A 22,966-nucleotide genomic window follows, 5' to 3' on the forward strand; every position below is an offset into this window, starting at 1 on the left:
ATGTTCATCTGTTTGTTTCTTAAATTCCACATATAAGTGAAATCAGATGATATTTGTCTTTCTCTGACTGACTTATTTCGCTTAGCATAATACACTCTAGCTCCATCCATGTCACTGCAAATGGCAAGATTTCATTCTTTTTGATGGCTGAGCAGTAATCCATTGTATATATATATACCACTTCTTCTTTATCCATTCATTTATCAATAAATGGGCACTTGGGCTCTTTTCATAATCTGACTATTGTTAATAATGCTATTAACATATTAACATCAGGGTGCATGTGCCCCTTCAAATCAGTATTTTTGTATCCTTTGGGTAAATACCTACTAGTACAATTGCTGGGTCATGGGGTAGTTCTATTTTTAAATTTTGAGGAATCTCCATACTGTTTTCCAGAGTGGCTGCACCAGTTTGCATTCCCACCAACAATACAAGAGGGTTTCCTTTTCTCCACATCCTCACCAGCACCTCCTGTTTCTTGTGTTGTTGATTTTAGCTATTCTAACGGGTGTGAGGTGAAATATCATTATAGTTTTGACTTCTGTTTCACTGATAATGAGTGATGTTGATAAACTTTTCATGTGTCAGTTGGCCATCTGGATGTCTTCTTTGAAAATATGTATTCATGGCTTCTGCCCATTTTTTATTGGATTATTTGTTGTATGGGTGTTGAATTTTATAAGTACTTCATATATTTTGGATACTAACCCTTTATAAAATATGTCATTTGCAATTATTTTCTCTAATTCATTAGGTTACTTTTAGTTTTCTTTATTGTTTCCTTTGCTGTGCAAAAGCTATTTATTTTGATGAACTTCCAATAGTTCATTTTTGCTTTTGTTTTCCTTACCTTCTGTGATGTGTCTAGTAAGACATTGCCACAGTCCATGTCAAACTGGTTGCTGCCTCAAGGATTTTGATAGATTCCTTCTCATGTTTAGCTTTCATCCATATTGAATTTATTTTTGTGTATTGTGAAAGAAAGTGGTTCAGTTTCATTCTTCTGCATGTGGCTGCCCAGTTTTCCAAACACCATTTGTTAAAGAGACTTTTTCCATTGGATATTCTTTCCTGGTTTGTCAAAGATTCGTTTACCATACAGCTCGTGGTCAATTTCTGGATTTTCTATTCTTTCCATTGATCTGTGTTTTTGTTTTTTGGTTTTTGTTTGTTTGTTTTTTGTGCCAGTACTATAGTGTCTTGATGACTACAGCTTTGTAATATAACTTGTGCTGCCTCCAGATTGTTTCTTTTTTTCAAGATTGCTTTGGCTGTTTGGGGTCTTTTGTGGTTCTATACAAATTTTAGGATTATTTGTTATAGCTCTGTGAAAAATGCTGGTAGTATTCTGATAGGGATTACATTAAATGTGTACATTGCTTTGGGTATTACACACATTTTTTATATTTTTTTCTTTAAAATTGTTTATTTAAATTCCATTTAATTTTTTTAAATTTTATTACATTATGTTAGTCACCATACAATACATCATTAGTTTTTGATGTGGTGATCCATGATCCATTGTTTTCATATAACACCCAGTGCTCCATAAAGTAGGTGCCCTCCATAATACCCATCACTGGACTAACCAATGCCCCTTCTCCCCTCCCCTCTAAAACTCTGTTTGTTTCTCAGAGTCCATAGTCTCTCATGGTTCATCTCTTCCTCCAATTTCTCCCGCCTAATTTTTCCCTTCCCTCTCCCAATGTCCTCCATGCTATTCTTTATGTTCCACAAATAAGTGAAACCATATGGTAATTGACTTTCTCTGCTTGACTTATTTCACTTAGCATAATCTCCTCCAGTCCCATCCATGTTGATGTAAAAGTTGGGTATTCATCCTTTCCGATGGCTGAGTAATATTCCATTGTATATATGGACCACATCTTCTTTATCCATTCATCTGTTGAAGGGCATCTCGGCTCACTCCACAGTTCGGCTATTGTGGACATTGCTGCTATGAACATTGGGGTGCATATGGCCCTTCTTTTCACTACATCTGTGTCTTTGGGGTAAATACCTAGGAGTGCAATTGCTGGGTCATAGGGTAGCTCTATTTTTACATTTTTGAGGAACTTCCACACTGTTGTCCAAAGTGGCTGTACCAACTTGCATTCCCAACAGTGTAAGAGGGTTCCCCTTTCTCCACACCCTCTCCAACATTTGTTGTTTCTTTCCCTGTCCATTTTTGCCATTCTAACTGGTGTAAGGTGGTATCTGAATGTGGTTTTGATTTTAATTTCCCTGATGTCTAATAATGATGAACATTTTTCCATGTGTCTGTTAGCCATTTGTATGTCTTCTTCAGAGAAGTGTCTGTTCATGTCTTCTGCCCATTTTTTGACTTGGTTATTTGTTTTTTGGGTGTTAAGTTTGAGAAGTTCTTTATAGATCTTGAATACCAGCCCTTTATCTGTAGTGTCATTTGCAAATACCTTCTCCCATTCTGTGGGTTGCCTCTTTGTTTTGTTGACTGTTTACTTTGCTGTGCAGAAACTTTTTATCTTGATGAAGTCCAAAAAGTTCAATTTGCTTTTGTTTCACTAGGTTTTGGAGATGTATCTTGAAAGAAGTTGCTGTGGGCTATGTCAAAGAGGTTACTGCTTATGTTCTCCTCTAGGATTTGGATGGATTCCTGTCTCACATTGGGGTCTTTCATCCATTTTGAGTTTATCTTTGTGAATGGTGTTAGAGAATGGTTGAGTTTCATTCTTCTGCATGTGGCTGTCCAATTTTCCCAACACTATATATTGAAGAAACTGTCTTTTATCCATTGCATGTTTTTTCCTGCTTTGTCAAAGATTATTTGACCATAGAGTTGAAGGTCTATATCTGGGCTCTCTATTCTGTTTCATTGGTTTGTATGGTCTATATGTCTGTTTTTGTGCCAGTAGCACAAAACAGTACCATGCTTTCTTGGGGATCACAGCTTTGTAATATAGCTTGAAATCGGGCAACGTGATGCTCCCAGCTTTGTTTTTCTTTTTCAAAATTTCCATGGCAATTCGGGGTCTTTTCTGATTCCATACAAATTTTAGGATTGTTTGTTCCAGCACTTTGAAAAATGTCATTGTAATTTTGATTGGGATGGTGTTGAAGGTATAGATTGTTCTGGGTAGCATAGACATTTTAACAATGTTTATTCTTCTGACCCATGAGCATCGAAAGTTTTTCCATCTTTTTGTGTCTTCTTCAATTTCTTTCATGAGTGTTCTGTAATTCCTAGAGTATAGATCCATTACCTCTTTCGTTAGGTTTATTCCAAGGTATCTTATGGTATCTTATGCTATTGTAAATGGAATCAATTCTCTAATTTCTCTTTCTTCAGTTACGTTTTTAGTGTATAAGAAAGCAACTGATTTCTGTGCATTGATTTTGTATCCTGCCACATTACTCAATTGTTGTATGAGTTCTAGTAATTTGGGGGTGGAGTCTTTTGAGTTTTCCACATGAAGTATCATGTCGTCTGCAAAAAGAGAGTTTGACTTCTTTGCAAATTTGAATAACTTTTATTTTTTGTTGTTGTCTGATTGCTGTTGCTAGGACTTCTAGTACTATGTTTTTTATTTTTTTAAAGATTTATTTATTTATTTATTTATTTGACAGAGAGAGAGACAGCAAGAGCAGGAACACAAGCAGGGGAGAGGGTCAGAGTGAGAAGCAGGCTTCCCGCCGTGCAGGCAGCCTGATGCGGGACTCGTTCCCAGGACCCCGGGATCATGACCTGAGCTGAAGGCAGACGCCCAAAGACTGAGCCACCCAGGCGCCATCTAGTACTATGTTGAACAATAGTGGTGAGAGTGCACATCTTTGACATGTTCCTGATTTAAGGGAAAGGCTCTCAGCTATTCCCCATTGAGGATGATATTTGCTGTGGGTTTTTCATAGATGGATTTTATGAACTTGAGGATTCTCTCTATCCCTATACTATGAAGAGTTTTAATCAGAAAAGGATGTTGTATTTTGTCAAATGCTTTTTCTGCATCAACTGAGAGGACCATATGGTTCTTCTCCCTCCTCTTATTAATGTGTTCTATGGCATTGATTGATTTGTGAATGTTGAACCACCCTTGCATCCCGGGGATAAATCCCATTTTGTCACAGTGGATGATCTTTTAATGTATTGTTGGATCCTATTAGCTAGGATTTTGTTGAGGATTCTGGGATCCATATTCTTCAGGGATATCGGTCTGAAATTCTCCTTTTTGATGGGGTCTTTGCCTGGTTTTGGGATTAAGGTAATGCTGGCCTCATAGAATGAGATTGGAGGTTTTCCTTCTGTTTCTATTTTTTGAAACAGCTTCAGGAGAATAGGTATTATTTCTTCTTTGAATGTTTGGTAGAATTCCCCAGGGAATCCATCAGGTCCTGGACTCTTGTTTTTTGGGAGGTTTTTGATCACTGCTTCAATCTCGTTACTGGTTATTGGCCTATTCAGGTTGTCAATTTCTTCCTGTTTCAGTCTTGACAGCTTATAGGTTTCCAGGAAGACCTCTGTTTCATCCAGATTGCTCAGTTTATTGGCATATAGTTGTTGATAATAATTTCTAATAATTGTTTCCATTTCCTTGGTGTTAGTCGTGATCTCCCCCTTTCATTCATAATTTTATTAATTTGGGTCATTTCTCTTTGCTTTTGGATAAGTCTGTCCAGTGGTTTATCGATCTTATTAGGTCTTTCAAAGAACCAACTTCTAGTTTTGTTGATCTGATCTACTGTGTTTCTGTTTTCTAATTCATTGATTTCTGCTCTAATTTTAATTATTTCTCTTCTAATGCAAGGCTTACGCATCGTTTGTTGCTTTTTCTATAGTTTTTTAAAGTGTAGAGTTAGTTGGTGAATTCAGAATTTTTCTTTTTTTTTTTGAGTGAGCCTTGAATGGCTATGTACTTCCCCTTTAGGACCGCCTTTGCAGTATCCCATAGGTTTTGGACTGATGTGTTTTCATTCTCATTGATTTCCATGAATTGTTTAAGTTCTTTGATTTCCTGGTTGACCCAAACATTCTTGAGCAGAGTGGTCTTTAGCTTCCAAGTTTTTGAAATTCTGCCAATTTTTCTTTTGTGATTGAGTTCCAGTTTTAAAGCATTGTGGTCTGAGAATATGCAGGGAATAATCTCAATCTTTTGAAATCGGTTGAGACCTGATTTGTGACCCAGTATGTGGTCTATTCTGGAGAAAGTTCCATGTGCACTCGAGCAGAATGAGTATTCTGTTGTTTTAGGGTGGAATGTTTTGTAAATATCTTAGAGGTCCATCTGGTCCAGTGTATCATTCAAAACTCTTGTTTCCTTGTTGATTTTCTGCTTAGATGATCTGTCCATTGCTGAGAGTGGAGTATTGAGGTCTCCTACAATTAACATATTGTTATGAATATGACTATTTTGGTGAACAGTTGGTTTATGTAGATAGCTGCTCCCATGTTGGGGGCATAGATATTTACAATTGTTAGATCTTCTTGTTGGATAGACCCTTTAAGAATGATATAGTGACCTTCTGTGTCTCTAATTACAGACTTTAGTTTAAAATCTAATTTGTCTGATATAACAATTGCTACCCCAGCTTTCTTTTGAGGGCCGCTGGCATGGAAGATGGATCTCCATGCCTTCACTTTCAGTCTGGATTTATCTTTAGGTTCAAAATGAGTCTCTTGTAGGGAGCATGTGGATCGTCCTCTCTTTTTATCCAATCTACAACCCTGTGTAGTTTTATGGGAGCATTTAGGCCATTCACGTTGAGAGTGATTATTGAATGATATGAATTAATTGTCATCATGTTGCCTGTGAAGACGTTGTTTTATAGATTGTCCCTGTAAATTTCTGTTGTATTTCACTCTTGGGGTCTTTCTCCTTTTATAGAACCTCCCTTTATATTTCTTGCAGGGCCAGCTTAGTGGTCACATATTCTTTCAATTTCTGTCAGTCATGGAAGCTCTGCATCTCTCCATCCATTCTAAATGACAGCCTTGCCAGATAAAGTATTCTTGGCTGCATGTTCTTCTCATTTAGTACCCTGAATATGTCTTGCCAGGCCTTTCTGGCTTGCCAGATCTCTGTGGATAGGTCTGACGTTATTCTGATGTTCCTCCCTTTGTATATAAGGAATCTCTTCCCCCTAACTGCCCTTAAGATGGCTTCCTTGCTTCTAAGATTTGTGAGTTTTATCATTACATGCTAGGGCATTGGCGTGTTTTCCTTGATCTTGGGAGGGGTCCTCTCTGCCTCTAGGACGTGAATGTTTTGTTTCATTCCCCAGGTTAGGGAATTTCTCAGCTACGATTTCCTCAAATACATCTTCTAGTCCTCTCTCTCTCTCTCTCTCTCTCCATTCCCTCCGGGATTCCAATTACTCTGATATTGGAACTCTTCATGGTGTCACTTATTTCTCTGATTCTATTTTCACGGATTCTGAGTTGTTTTTCCCTGGCCTCCTCTTTTCCCTTTTTATCTATTATATTGTGTTCCAGGTCACTTATTCGTTCTTCTGCCTCAGTTACCCTAGCTGTTAGATTACTAGATTGGATTGAATCTCATTGATAGCTTTTTTAGGTTCTGCCATTTCAGCTTTCATTTCTGCACTTAGAGACTCTATGTTGCCATTAATTGATTTCTCCATTCTAGCCATTGTCTTCACAATTGCTAGCCTGAATTCCATCTCCGACATCGTGGTTATATCTGCATTCATTTGGCAATCTGCAGCATAAGTCATGATCTCTGAGTCTTTTCTCTTTTGGGGGTTCCTTCTCTTAGTCATTCTGTTGAAGGGTGTTTAAGGGAATGTATAGAGTCCAAATTATTGACCAGAACCCAAGCAAGATGCACCTGTTTTCTTGGGACCTTAGAGTTGCTGGCCTCTCGTTTTCCCAGCCTGTCTTCTGTGGGAGTGGCTTGCCGCACTGTTACTCAGGTAACCCTGTTTGTCGGAGTTGCCCTGCCCCTCTGTGGCGGGGGATGCCCTCAGTGGGATTCAGTTTTGAGGGCTTTTGTTCTCTGGTGGCTTTCCCTGGCGGCTTTCCACATCTCCTCTGCAAATCCGAGCAGAAGTGACCATTTCCAACCCTTTGCCTCAGAGCAGAGAGACCGCAGTCTGTTCTTCAGTGAGCTCTCCAGGCCACACCATCTCCGTTTCTGTCCGTGCGGCTATAAACTGCAGTGTCCTGTGTTGTGCGCCCCTCCACAGTGCCCCCACTCCTGCCTCCAGGTTGGAGCACATCTTTGCCTTTTGTGCTTCTAAAACCGCCAGGCGCTCCCAGGTCATGTGTGCTACCCTGCAGCTCTGGGTTTCTGCCCCGGGGGCTGCCCTAAAGTCCTTTCTCTGCCGCCACTGTTCTGCGAGTCTGTGCCCCGTCCCCAGCGTGCGAAGTTGTCGCTCAGCGGCGGTGTATGATCCCCACAGACAGCCTCCCTCCTGGTGCCGTTTATCCTCTGATATCTGCTTGCAGAATCAGGGCTCCCCGCTTCGTACCTCAAAACCAACCACCTGCGATATTCTGTTTGTAGAGATCCAGATCTTCTTACATCTCAGGCTGGTTTTGTGGGTGCTCAGAGTGGTCTGGTAGATATCCCACTCAATTCCAGGGACCAGTTGAAATAGTATCCCCTACTCCTCTGCCATGTTTCCTCTCAATATTCTGGGTATTATAGACTTTTTAACAATATTCCTCCACTCCATGAGCATGGGATGTTTTTCCCTTTCTTTGTGTCTTTTCCAGTTTCTTTCATAAGTGTTCTATAGTTTTTAGAGTACAGATCTTTTACCTCTTTGGTTAGGTTTATTCCCAAGTATCTTATGTATTTTGGTGCAATTGTACATGGGATGGATTCCTTGAACTCTCTTTCTGCTGCTTCATTATAGGTGTATAAAGTGCAATAGATTCTTGTACACTGATTTTGTATCCTGTGACTTTGCTGAATTCATGTATCAGTTATAGCAATTTCTTGGTACAGTACCATGTTGTCTGAAATTAATTAAGTTTGAGGGGCTCATGGATGACTAAGTCAGTTAAGTGACCAACTCTTGATTTCAGCTTAGGCCATGATCTCAGGGTAGTGAGATTGAGCCTTGCATCAGGCTCTGCACTCAGTAGGGAACTCAAGCACTACTTGGGTTTCTCTCTCCCTCTCCCTCATCCTCTCCTGCTTGTGCTCTCTCCCTCTAAAATAAATAAATAAGGAAGGAAGGAAGGAAGGGAGGAAAGAAGGAAAAGAAAGAAAGAAAGGAAGAAGGAAATTATATAGAAAGAAAGAAGAAAGAAAGAAAGAAAGAAAGAAAGAAAGAAAGAAAGAAAGAAAAGAAAGAAAGAAAGAAAAAGAAAGAAAGAAAGAAAGAAAGAAAGAAAGAAAGAAAGAAAGAAAGAAAAAAAGAAAGAAAGAAAGAAAGAAAGAAAAACTTTGACTTCTTCCTTGCTGATTTGGATGCCTTTTACTTCTTTTTGTTATCTGATTGCTGAGGTTAGGACTTCCTGTACTTTGTTAAATAACAGTGGTGAGAGTGGACATGACTGTCTTGTTCCTGACCATAGAGGAGAAGCTCTCAGTGTTTCCCCATTAAGGATATTAGCTGTGGGTCTTTTATATATGGTCTTTATGGTGTTGCATATGTTCCCTCTATCCCTACTTGTTTGGGGGCTTTCATTAAGAATGGATGTTGTATGTTTTCAAATGCTTCTTCTGCATCTATTGAGAAGATCATATGGTTTTTATCCTATCTTTTATTAATGTGGTATATCATATTGATTGATTTGCAAATATTGAACCACCCTTGCAGCCCAAGAATAAATCCCACTTGGTCATGGTGAATGATTCTTTTAATGTACTGTTGGATTCGATTTGCTAGTATTTTGTTGAGAAATTTGCATTCAAGTTCATCCAAGATATTGGTCTCTACTTCTCCTTTTTAGTGGGGTCTTTTCTGGTTTTGTAATAACAGTAATGCTGGCCATGTAGAATGAGTTTGGAAGTTTTCCTTCCATTTCTATTTTTGGAATTGTTTGAGAATAATATGTATTAACTTTTCTTTAAATGGTTGGTAGAATTCCCCTGGGAAGCCATCTGTTCCTGGACTTTGTTGGGAGATTTGTGATTACTGATTCAATTTCTTTGCTGGTTATGGGTCTGTTCAATTTTTCTATTTGTTCCTGCTTCAGATTTGGTAGCTTGTATATTTATAGGAATTTGTCCATTTCTTCCAGATTGCCCCATTTGATGGCATATACTTTTTCATAATATTTTCTTATAGTTGTTTGTATTTCTGTGGTGTTGGTTGTGATGTCTCCTCTCTCATGTGTGATTTTATTTGTGTCCTTTCTCTGTTCTTTTTGACAAGTCTGGTTATGGGTTAATAAATTTTATTAATTCTTTAAAAATGCCAGCTCCTAGTTTCATTGATCTGTTCTACTGTTGTTTTTTGTTTTCTATATCATTTATTTCTGCTCTAATCTTTATTGTTTCCCTCCTTCTGCTGGCTTTAGGCTTCATTTGTTGTTCTTTTTCTAACTCCTTTAAGTGTAAGGCTGTATTTTTGGGACTTTTCTTGCTTCTTGAGGTAGGCCTGTATTGCTATATCCTTCCTCTTAGGGCCAATTTTGCTGCATCCCAAAAGCTTTGTACCATCGTATTTTCATTTTAATTTGTTTCTATGTCTTTCTTAAATTTCTTCTTTAATTCCTAGTCAACCCATTCATTCTTTAGGAGGATGTTCCCTACCTTCCATGTATTTGGTTATTTCCAATTTTTTTCTTGCGGCTGACTTCATATTCATAGCATTGTGGTTGGAAATATGTATGGCATGATCTTAATCCTTTTGTATATGTTGAGGCCTGATTTGTGACACAGTATGTGATTTATTCTGGATAATGTTTCATGTGCACTCTAAAATAATGTGTATTCTGCTGTTTTAAGATAGGATTCTTAATAGAGCTGTTAAGTCCATCTGGTCAAGCATGTGATTCCAAACCTTTGTTTCCTTGTTGATTTTCTCTTTAGATGATCTGTCCATTGAAGTAAGTGGGGTGTTAAAGTCCCCTACTATTATTGTATTATTATCAATTAGTTTCTTTATGTTTGTTATTAATTATTTTATATATTTGGGTGCTCCAAGTTGGGGACATAAACACTTAAACAATTGTTAGATCTTGTTGGATAGACCCCTTTATTTTGATATAGTGCCCTTCTCCATCTCCTGTTAGTCTTTGGTTTAAAATCTAGTTTGTCTGATATAAGTATTGGTACTTTATGTTTCTTTTGAGGTCCATTTACATGATAAATTGTTCTCCATTCCCTCACTTTCATTCTGTAGGTATCTTTGGGTTTAATATGAATCTCTTGTAGCATATAGATTATTCTTGTTTTCCATTCTGATACCCTATGTCTTTTTTTTCTTGTTTAAAATAGCTAAAGTTGCTTCTTTTATTGCAATTTAACTGACTGATATGCCAGTCAAAAATTAATAAGGGAAAATATGGTTGCTAGTATTTTTTATACTCTTTTTTATTATTATGTTCAATTCCCTATGTCTTTTGATTGGAGCATTTAGTCCATTTACTCTCGGAGTGATTATTGATAGATATGAATTTATTGCCATTGTATTACCTGTAAAGTCAGTGTTTCTGAAGATTTTCTCTGTTCCTTTCTTGTCTTTGTTGCTTTTGGTCTTTCTTTACCACTCAAAGAGCTACCTTTAATATTTCTTGCAGGGCTAGTTTAGTAGTCACAAACTCATTTAGATTTTGTTTGTCTATGAAACTCTTTATCTGCCAGGAATGGACAGCAATCCCTGTACCAATGGATGAAAGATTACTCCAAACTTTGCTGTGAAAGAGAGAAGGCAAGAGGGTCAATGCTCAGAGACAAGACCCTTTGCTTTACTTTGTTCCCGCTTTTATTGGTCCTTCAGGATAATCACAAATCCTTATCACTGTTTCTCAAACACCTGATGTATGACAATGGGTTTTACTGGAACTGGGAGGATCTGTTTACAGGAAAGATATGATATGCTAATGTGCATATTCTATAAGTTCTGCTAAACATAGCCTAAGGGACAATGCATATATCTCTTAGATCATAGGGCGGCTATTTGAGCTAAGAAAGCTTCCGGGAAGGCAACTCCCCGCAGCATTCCAAGGATAGAGTGGTTGCACAAGCCTCGGCCTCAGCATTCCAAAGGCCTATGCCTTTCTCCAAAACCTTCCCTTGCCCTCAGCAGCCTCCATGCTACATTTTAGCAAGCCAGGTATTATGGCTGATTTCATGCTCTACATTAACCCCAACATTTATCTCTTCTTTTATTATGAATGGCAGTCTTTTTGGATATAATATTCTTGTCTGCATATTTTCCCATTCAGCGTGTTGAATATATCATGCCACTTTCTTCTTGCCTGCCAAGTTTCTGTGGACAGATCTATTGGTAACTTAATTGCATTCCCTTATAATTTAGGGATTTCTTTTCTTTTGCTGCTTTTAAGAGTTTTTCCTTATCTCTGTATTTTGCAAATTTTACTATGATATTCTTGGTGTTGTCCTGCTTTTCTAGATTTTGATGTGAATTCTGATGGGGTTTTGATGGGAGTTCTCTCTGCCTCCAGGATTTGGATGTCTGTTTCCTTCCCCAGATTAGGAAAATCTTTTGCTATAATTTGCTCAACTAAGCCTTCTACTTCTTTTTCCCTCTCTTCTGCTTCTGGGATTCCTATGGTCTAAATTTTTTTAAGCTTTCTGGAATCCCTGAGTTCCCCAAGTCTACATTCATAATCCAATACTTTGCTTTCCCTCTTTTTTTCAGTTTCATTATTTTCTATAATTTTATCTTCTATATCAGTTATTCATTTCTCTGCTTCTTCCATCCTTGTGGTCATTACATCCAGTCAGTTTCACATTTCAGTTATAGCACTTTTTATTTCATCCTGACTAATTTTTAGGTCTTTTATTTATATAGTATGGGGCTCCCTGTTGTCTTCTATGCTTTTCTCAAGCCCAGCTAGTAACCTTAAGATTGCTGCTTTAAATTCTGGGTCAGGAATATTTCTTATAACTGTTTTGATTAGATCCCTGGTCATGAACTTTTCTTGGTCCTTCTTTTAGTATGATTCCTCCATCTTGGCATTTTGTCTAGGTCTCCATCTTCTTTTGTGTGTTAGGAAAGCCTGTCATGTTTTGTGCTCCTGAGAGTAATGGCTTTATTAAGAAGAGATCATATACTGTCCAGTGCTTCAAGAAGTCTCTCTGATGTATGCTGTGTGCCCTCTGCTGCTGTGTTTTGACTTCCCTTTCTTTCAGGTCATTTCTCTATATGGTTCCTCCTTACCTGCCATGGAGAGTGTTTGGACCTTGTCCAGAGTGTGGTAAGTTTTAAATAGGTGTGTTCTGGTCTGCTTGTTAAAAGAGGCCTGATCCTATTTCCATTAGAACTGAAGCTTTGCAGTGCTCTATGGTCAGTTTACTTTGTGTGCACAGGGTGTTTGTGCTGTTCTTCTGGGGGAGGGGCCTGCTGCTCTGGTTCTCAGGCACACTTACCCTAGTAAAGAAGCACCTGCAGTGCACAGGTGGGGCATAGCTTGGTGTAAATGGCTCAGACCTCCACTGTTGGCTCTGTTCTGCTCACTGAAGTCAGTCCATGCTGATGGGTGGGGGAGAAAAATGGCACCAGCCTTCTCCTTTGCCTTTTGCTTCTGTCCACTGTCCAGAAAGCCCTCACAGAAGATCAAATAATCTTTCTTCATGTGTCCCAGGTGTCCCTCAGATCCCTGCCTTCACCCTTTCTATGTCCAGGCCATCTGTACACCTGGCATCACTGTGCACCTATGCTGTATCTCATAAACACAGGCTGAGTTCCAAAATGCCAAACTTTAAGGACCTGGTGCAGTGAGGATCCATGCTAGCCTTCTAGAGGAGGGACTTGCCACACTGGGGATGGAGCCAGTTTGTCCCAGAAGAGCAGTTGCACCAATGTGCAGGAGGTGAGTTTAGAGTAAAGCACAGCAAAAGGCCTGAGTCCAGGTTATCTGCCCTCGGCAGGTGTCTCTACCCTTAAACTAAAGGGGTGTGGTAGCACAAAGGCACCCACCAGCTCTTTTGTCCTCTGAGAAGCAATACCACCTTTCCCAGATGCACTCCAAGAAGAGGGGACTATCTTTCCCAGTGCATCCCAGGGGAGTCTCTAATGGCACCATCTGCTCCTGGGACTCTGCTGTCCTCCACAGGAGCATCATTGCAGTGCCCATCAGGCTCACTACCAGCCATGGTGCAGACTTCTAAAACTGCAGTTTTTGTGGTCCACTGGTTTTAAAAACTCACGATAATCAGCCCCTCCCGTTTTCCCAGTCAATGGTTTTGGTGAAATGTTTTCCCTGTGTGATCCCCTATGTACTACTGTCTCTCTCCCTTTCTCTGTCTCTTTTTATCTCTTGTCTCTTTCTGTGACCAGGACTTCCTCCCCTCTGCAGCACCTGAGATCCTTTTCTCCCCCAAATCATGTCTCCACACCTACTATCTTCCACGATGTGATCTCTTCTCTCCCTCTAGTTGTGCAGTTCATTCTGTCAGTCCTCAGATCAATTTATTGGATGTTCAGAGTGACTTAATATTTACCTAGCTGTGTTCAAGGGATGAGGCAAAAGATAGGGTCCTCCTCCTACTCTGCCATCTTAACTCTCCCTTTTGAGTATAAGATATTTTGATATTTTGCTAATCATTTTGATAACATGTGTCAGGATAAATGAAAGAGGGTAGTGGTGGGTGTTGGTTAGTAGATATAAAGCTAAAAGAAATTGGAAAAACATAAACTAAATCAGTGGGGGCCTAGATATCCCAAAAGCAAAAGTCAAGTAATGGTTGGAATGGAGTCATTGGAAATCTGTAAAAAGTCATGATAGCAAATAGAAAAGAGGCTCAAATAAAATAAAATCCAGAAATGCCAGATTAGAATGGTCAGTAAGATAAGCAATTAAAAAATATACAAGAATAAGCTTAAACATATCTACATTTTTTCCACCTAATTGTGGAAATACTCAGGGAATCTCATCATGATTAGTTGAATTAGTTATACAAACTATACTGAATTAGGAAATTCCTAAAGATAAGAATGCAATGTAAGTCAGAAAGAAAAAAACCTTAAAACTCTAATACCGAGGAAGCATAAGTGTGGGATTATATTTTTAGTCACCTAAGACAGCAGTACAAATATAGATTTTGAAAGACATTATAGATATATTGCCAAAAATACCCTAAAGATAATAACAGAATTGTTATTTTTACTCATGTATAGATCCACCCAATCCATCTATTCTTCTTTCCTTTAATTCATATATTCATTCAATAAACATTTATTGATTGCCTACCCTGTGGTACTGATATTAAGGACAATAAGATACAGTCTTTTCCCTGGAGATACTCATAGAACTGTTGTGAAGATAAAATGAAATAATGGTTCAAAAGTGCTTTCAAAAGTTAAAAGTGCTTTACAAATGTTAGGCATTTAGGCATTTTTATTGTAAGCTCCCAGTATGTGTGATGATTATTTAATAAGCTTGGATAATGTATACAGATAATTCATTTGAGTGAATTAGGCCTTGTGACCATCTTTTTCTTAATTTTTAAGTTAATTCAGCAAAATATGTGTGGGAGGAAAAGGGGTTAGCAAGATTTTCTGTATAGTTGCAATAATATATTTATACAGATTATATGGAAATTTTTGTTTCAAAGCAGTTTTATATCCTTATCTCATGATTTCATGCTGTGAAAATCAAATGTGAAGGGTGATTATTTACTTATTTTAAGAATGGAGATTGTTTTTCTCTCAGAGGAGAGGTGCCTCCTTCATATACCCTGTAAAATCTACCCTAGTTTCCAATTGGAGTTTGATCCCTATCCTGGCCCTGTGCCCTAGTGTGGACACAAATCTCTACCTATTTTTTTGACTGAAGAATAGAAACAGGTTTTAGCAGTTCAGCCACTAAGTGAGAGCATGACCTTCATTCTCATCTGTGTGAATATCAGTTTTGTCCATCTAAAAAATGATCATTTAACATGATGTGATGAGCACAGGTTGTTATACGCAACTGATGAATTATTGAACACTACATCTGAAACTAATGATGTACTATATGTTGACTAATTGAATTTAAATAAAAAAGAAAATAACAAAAAAAGACAAAAGAAACAAAAAATAATTAAAAATGATCATTTAGTTGATGATAACACCTCGGTAATGCTGTAAACTCCTGAGTGTGCAATGGGGGAAGCCAACCTTGGAGAGCTGAGCATGTAGGGGAAAAAAGATAATTTAAGAATTTTCAGCTAAAATATACTGCTACTATAAGTACAAGTTAGAATTTGCTTCTCTTCTTATCTATGACATGAAGGAGTAGGGTATGGACATTGTTATGATGACCAAACTAACCAGCATATTTTCATGCACCTCTTATTGTGGCTAAGTTCTCTTTTCTGTGGAGTGAGTGCTATCTAGCCAGCCATTTGGTGCAGACAGAATTACTGGTAACAGAAATAAATAGGAATAAGGTGTTTTCAAAAATATATATATTAAAGATGTCAATAGTAACAGCCTCACAATCCAAATGCTTAATAGATATTCACTTGCATTGAATGTTTAATTTTTAGTGACATAATTAAATTTTATTTAGTACAGTGACAAAAAACTATCTCATATATGCTATATGAGTATATAATGGACTGGATAAAGCTAGAAATAAATGTAATTCTTTTCTAGCACTACAATTCTCAGTGATCTTAATTGTATATATGTTATAGCTTCTAATTCAATTAAGATCAGCTATATTCCACATTAGCATGTTTGTTAAAATCCATGCATTGTACTAGATTAAAATGCATTAACTTAGTAATATCAATTTAACTAGTTTTAGCTTATTTAACATTGACACCAAAAGTGTTATAGAGGAAGAATCTTTGGATAATTTTTTCCTTGCATAATTTCCCAGAAGTGTAAAGACATCTTGCAACCTTCTGCTCTTTTCTTTGCACTCTCAGGGACAGCCAAAATTCATCATACGTTCATCTTTACATGTGCATTCAGAGGGCATCATTTATTACTGTTGTTTGAAAGTCAACTTTACAGACTCTCAAAAAAGAAATCACTTGTCCCTACCTAGCCACAATCTCTCATCTGACTACTTTGAAAGTCACAATTCACTGTAAATGTCCAAGTGTTCTACCAGAAAAGAAGGTTGTAAAGGCTTCACCATTGAGCTTATTCCATCTTGAACTGATTTTTACTGGTGTATATGTATGGTTGTTTTTTTTTTTAAGATTTAATTATTTATTTGAGTGAGAGTGTGTGTGAGTGGAGAAAGGGGCAGATGGAGAGTATTTTCAAGCAGACTCCTCCCTGAGCATGGAGCCAGTTGTGGGCCTCAGTCCCACAATCTATAGATCATGACCTGAGCCAAAGCCCAGTACTTAACAGAGTGAGCCACCCAGGTGCCCCTGTATGGTTGTTTTCATCTTTTATAGCTGAATGGCCAAAAGAGCAGACTAGAATGATGTTCAGTATAAATCAAGACTATAGTGATGGTCAATATAAATCAAGACTGCTCAGTCTTGATTTGAGCTTATTAAGGATAAATAACATCATTGTGGATAGAAATATTTTGGGTATCCAGTGGTTATCTTTCTGGCTCAGGAACGACATTGCACAAATTACAAATCAGCTACTTTTCTGGATTTTGGTTTGTTTTATTTGAAAATACAAGATTTCTATCTCATAAAGAAATAACAGTTCCAAACTACTTTTGTACACTCTGGGAATCTGGACACATCATTTACTCCTATCTCATCAGTATTGGCTTAAATGAAGTCTCGCCCTACCCACCCATGTAACACAGCCTACTGTTAAATAATTTGCTTCTTAGAAACAAATGGGGTATCCAAAGGTTATTGTGTGCATTTCCCCCCTTATTTTATTTTTAAATTATTTCAACTATAAAAAATATGTAATATATATATAAATTATAAATTATAATAATATAATTGTCAGTGAACCCACCATGCAACTCAAGAACTAAAACATTATCAAAAACTTGCATCTATTTATGTGCCTGTCCATTTCCCTATACTTCTGCCTCCCCACCAAAGGTAAATACTCCCCCAGATTTTGCGTTTAACTTCTTGCCTTTTCACACTGCTTATTTGAAAAAAAATATTTATTTTTAGAAACAACTTATATAAAAATTATGTAATAACATATTTATAGAAAAACTGCCTATAAATCAACATTGTATATATTGTATCTTAGTCTCTGAATTCTATTATAAACCCAGAACATCAAGCCCATTAAAAACTTAAAATGTGCAGTAAATTCTTTTAAAAGATACATCTCAATTAAAAAAATTCTGATGAAAATAGTAATCTGCTCTGATTTTCTTTAGAATTATATTACTGCATACATTAAATAGTATGATGAACTCGTGTACTAATACATTTAATATTTTCAGAGCTGCTAGGCAGATTATTAATTTCTAAAACAGTCCTTAGAAATTGTAGCATATTATTCTTTTGATATCACAGTCATCGCCTTACAGAATTTATAACCTAAGACTTCTTTCTGATGGCTTGTCATTGTCACACTCCATATGTTGGTTAATGGATTCATTTGAGGGGAATTGTGGATAAAATGGCAGTGATTTAGCTAAGGAATATTACAATGGAATATAACACAATCATAAAAAGAATGAGATCTTGCCATTTGTGGCAACATGGATGAACCTAGAGGGTATTATGTTAAGTGAAATAAGTCATACTGAGAAAAACAAATACCATATGATTTCACTCATATGTAGAATCTAAAAAACCAAAAAAACAAATGAATAAACAAATAAACAAAAAGCAGAATCAGACCTATAAAAATAACAAACTAATGATTGTGGGAAGGATGGGCAAAATGTGTGAAGGAGAAAGAGAGAGGCTTCTAGTAATGGAATAAATAAATCATGGTAATAAAAGGCACAGCATAAGGAAAAAAACAATAACCTTTGCTAAAATTTTCTAAAGTCTTAAAAAGACATTTGTGCTTTGTAAACACACCATAATGTGTTTCTAATTGTTTATCAACTGAGGCTATTTAAAATGGAGCATCTTACTCTCCTACTGGGGAAATTAAAGGAATTCTGAACTCTTTTTTTTAAAGATTTTATTTATTTATTTGAGGGGGGGAGGAGAAGAGGGAGAGGAACAAGCAGACTTTATGCCTAGTGTGGAGCCCATCACAGGGCCCAATCCCATGACCCTGAGGTCATGACCTGAGCCAAAACCAAGAATCAGATGCTAAACCAACTGAGCCTCTTGAACTCTTTTGTAAATTGAAGATTCAGTATTTGATTTATTTATTCTTGAATTCATAGTTTTGCCCACAGTTCAATCTCACTAACTTGTGTTAATGGGGAGATAGTAAGTCTGAAATATAGACCAGCAGTGACCAACAGAACTTTCTGTAATGATGAAAATGATTTTCCATGCTGTCCAATATGATAACCACTATTCACATGTGAATAATATAACACTTGAAATGTGGCTAGTGTGATTGAGGAATTTAATTATTAATTTTATTTATTTAAATAACAACATTTGGCTAATGGCTAGAAACCATCAAAAGGTTAATTTGGTGATATTCAAGAAATAAGGACATAACTGTAAAGAGTTATCCTACTAAACACGTGTGCCTGAGTTGATAAGCATTTATAATTTGTATACTGTTTTGACATAAATAATTTTAGGCTAGTTTCTTATGTGAGTGAAACAAATCAAAATTGAGGAAGTGTTTATTTTCTTGATACATCCTTTTTTGTAATATGGGGAGAAATCCATCACTCTACACTCTATTAGTACAGTTACATATTCTAAATCTTTTTTTTTTAATCTATTAGTACAGATTTATTGTTTTCTCACAAGGACTAACAATAGAGAGGCACACAGTGATATGAATTTTTATTAAACACAAGAAATAATAAGAATAATTTCAATGACAAAATAGAGGAAAAACTATCAATCAAAATACCAGACATAAAAATATTTATTTCCTATGATAGCATCTCAACTAAATACCTGGTATAGCCATTTCTGTGCTTAGGAAAAGGGATCTTAGAATTAAGTTAATCAGTGCCTAAACATTTTTGTGGTTAATTTTTTACAGAGTTGTCATTTTCTTTTAGGAAGCATAATAATAATGACCTTAATATGAATATGTAAATTTCATCCGTGAAAATATAGGTTTTGCCAGTCTCTAAAGATCCATTAGAGCTGGTTTGTAAAGCAGACCCTACCTTTTCATTGAAAACTCTCAAAACAAATGCTATTTGCAGACTATATTCCTAAAATTAAAAGAGAAGTTTCTTTTCTTTGATTCTTGGCTTCTAATCATGTAAAAAAGAAAACATTGCCATTCTGTCCTAAACACTGGACCACAATTAAGGAAAAATAGGCTTTAAATCCTCAGTGTAACTGACGTTGTAAACAGTAGCCTGACATCAACTGAAAACAAGGAAATAGGGAGGGTGTAGGATGGACTATTCCTAAAGTATAGCATGTTCAGTAGTCCTGTGTGATGTGGACATTAAAAGACCATGTTAAAACAACTTTACCAAACAACTAACTCAGTTATCAGAAGTGAAAACTGAATTCTCAAGTTTTAGAAAGTACAAGAGCTTTGGGAAGTGTGTATTTGTCATTATGGTTAATTTGCACATACCTCACTGAAGAAAAGGCCAGGGGAGATAGGCTGAGAACACAGCTGTACAGACGGCTCAACTAATTGCCTCTCCATCCTCAACCTCATTTATCTTCATTTCTTCCCAATTATACCAAATTATCAATAGTCTCTGTTGTATCAGAGTCTTAATCCCCTTTATTCAGGCAGCATTAGATAGTGGCAGATGAATTCTTGGAGGGAGTCAGAGTAAATAGCCATGAAATGCCACCTCTGGCAGATGGCACTGTTCACAAGAAATGTGACAAAACATTTGGAATTTGTAACTGGGCATTGGTATGTGGATGCAAGCTGTTAATATTTTTTTAAAGATAATCAAGGTGGTACATAGTAAAAGTGTAATGCATATTTTAAAGAAAAAATACAAAAGTGCAGATGTTCACATCTCAAAAGATTAATACATTTTTAGATAGTATATTCCCACTGAGCACTGTAGCCAGGAAATCCTTTCATGCCATGATATTTTATGATAATAAATGTCCTATTTTCATTTGAAGCAAGGGACACACATTCTGTATTCAAAGATAAAATATCATTTATTTTTCTTTCCTGTCAAATAACAGACTGTGCAATATTTATTGTGTCTATATCCAAATTGAAAATATGCTTTAAAATTGGAAAACAAAGTGAACGTAAAAAAAAAATGTCAATGAGAAAACAGTGTTTTAAAACATTTAAATTCTTTATTTGGAAAAATAAGACTGAATAAAAGCCATTTTTGCATTATTTACAAAATATCAGTAATAGAAATCTAAAAAAATTATTTTCATTTGATCAACAAATTTGATTTGCCAAAATAATTACATAACAGGTATATTTTTATGAATTTAAACTTCAGAACCATATGATCTATAGATATTATTACAAAGATGCAATGGGTGAAATAAACAAAAAATAAATAACCACCTTTAAGTGAAATACAAAATAATAAAATAGGCCACTTTAGTGTATCTTATTATCAAGCCAAAGATATTTTAACAAGAGCTAGTGGATTTATCTTTGACCTTTTCTATGACACAGCCCTGCTTAGGGGGTGGGTATCTCTGCCATATACACATTAGATGCTGAATTCAATGGAATGACCACAAGTTTGATCCCTTTAGTCAGTGACAGAGAAGGCAAAAAGTGGACAAAACTATGAAGCTGCCTGCTTCCATGGCAATCCAAGGTTCCAGATCTTTATGTCCTTTTATCTTTCTCTTCTTAGGCTACTCCTGGGTAACTGTATCTTATATCATAATCTATCTCCTACACTGTCCTAACCAAATCACATCCCAGAAATATTCCTTCTCATCTCAGTTTCTTCAATAGGTTAAATTTTGCATATTTACTTTTTAAAATGTATCTAGACTGCATGAAGTAAACATTTATGAATTGAATTAATCAATTGAGCTTGGAAAATAATAATATCTAGCTTTTTCTTCCCAAACATACTCTTGAGGCTCCTTAATTTGAACCCCATATTCCGAGTCTACTTTGTATTGTGCACCATTGTGTTGGGCCAGTTTAGGAAATTTGTGTGAAAGCATAGCATAAATTGTCCCCACACTGATGTGTCAACAGTTCTTCCCACTTTTAGAGTTCGGATTTGTACTGTTTTCTGTTCTACAAGCTGGGAAAAAAACATATTATTACTGTTGACAGCTTAAAGCAAAAAAAATATTATAGACAAATCCAAACATTTAAGATATCTATAGTATTACAATGTCAATAACTCTGGAGCTACTATTATTTTATAAAACTTTGAAAAGTTACTATTAAAATGTAACATAAATACTTTGCTTTCAGTGTGAGGCATAGGTGATATTTTTTTCTATATGTATTCATTATGCCAGATTGTCAACTTGGAAACAAAAGTTTGTAAATTGGCCAAAAGTACCAGACATCTTTTGCTGCCTTTAAAGGCTGCACTGCCAGCCCTAAAAAACTGAGCTGTGTGTTGTGTCAGTGCATATTTAACCTTTCATCCTTACAGGAATGAGTCTGAGCTTAATGGTGGTTATGTGTTGGGATTTAGTAGGCTGAGAACAATAAGTAGAGAATCCCACTGTAAATATAAATTGAATTATGCAACTGAACAGGCAAAATGGACTCATTTGTTTAAATCCTATTCCTCTTTTCTGAGCATACCATACATGCCATGAAGAGACCAATTCAAATAATTAAATAATGTAAAAAATCAATTTTAATTAAAAATTCCATACATTAAACTGTATTATTTTTAAGATCAATTTTGTACTTCCATATATTGCTGAATTTTGAAAATGAATATTGAAACATAACTAAAAGTTTCTAAAACTTTTTAACTATGGCACTGCTCCTGATAAAATAAAACTTATTAAAGATAGCTAAGGATCATCTAGCTCTTATTGCAGAATATATAATCTTGGTCAAGTGAGATCACAGGGGCAAAGTTCATGGACTGACTAGCAAGGAAAACAGCTTGGATTGAATTATGTGGCTTTTACGCTGGTAGTGAAAGCAATTTTGTAGTTTCAGAGAGTGTCTTGCATGATATCCACGTTGTGGTAGTAAGACTATAGCTTGACTCCTTGGAGGATATTATTAATTTGGATGTGGAAAAGAAATCTGTCCTGTTACTTTCTGGTCCTCCCAGGTTCTGACCTTACCAGGGGCCAAAAAAAAAAAAAAAAAAAAAAAAAAAGAGAAGAGGGAGATAAATCCCATCTGTGAATTTGTCTTATTGGTGCCTTTTCCCCAAGCTGTCTTCCAAGTATTATTTTTACTGTTAAGAAAACTTTTAAAAATGTGAAATGTAATATTTTTACAGCAACAATATGAAATATATTTTATAAGGAATAAAATGGTACATTGTCGGGTGCCTGGGTGGCTCAGTTGGTTAAGCGACTGCCTTCGGCTCAGGTCATGATCCTGGAGTCCTGGGATCGAGTCCCACATCGGGCTCCCTGCTCAGCAGGGAGTCTGCTTCTCCCTCTGACCCTCTTCCCTCTCATGCTCTCTATCTCAAATAAATAAATAAAATCTTTAAAAAAATAGTACATTGTCTCAAAAAAAAGAAACATTTGCCTGATATATATATTACTATATATATGTATATATAGTAAAAAATTGTGGCTAAATGATTAACATTAAGTATTTTTTACACAATATTTTATTTTTCTTTGAGAAATGCATTCAAAAGAATAATTTGGAGTCCAACTATCAGACACTTTTTTTTTTTTTACTATCCTGCTTATGGTTCATCGAATGGCCA

General features: G+C 36.3%; 1 protein-coding gene and 1 non-coding gene across 2 annotated transcripts in view; both read left to right on the forward strand.

The window, feature by feature from the left end:
- DACH2 (dachshund family transcription factor 2) overlaps nt 1–22,966 on the forward strand; it is a 907,788-nt gene that overhangs the window by 693,690 nt on the left and 191,132 nt on the right. The window lies entirely within an intron of this gene.
- LOC112835891 (small nucleolar RNA SNORD55/SNORD39) lies at nt 15,183–15,263 on the forward strand. The gene has a single exon (XR_003211333.1). It is a non-coding gene; the product is annotated as a small nucleolar RNA SNORD55/SNORD39 (small nucleolar RNA).

The sequence above is a fragment of the Callorhinus ursinus genome, unplaced genomic scaffold (assembly GCF_003265705.2).
Source record: "Callorhinus ursinus isolate GAN/ISIS: 27379988/994484 unplaced genomic scaffold, GSC_fseal_2.0 scaffold40, whole genome shotgun sequence".
NCBI classification, from domain to species: Eukaryota; Metazoa; Chordata; class Mammalia; order Carnivora; family Otariidae; genus Callorhinus; species Callorhinus ursinus.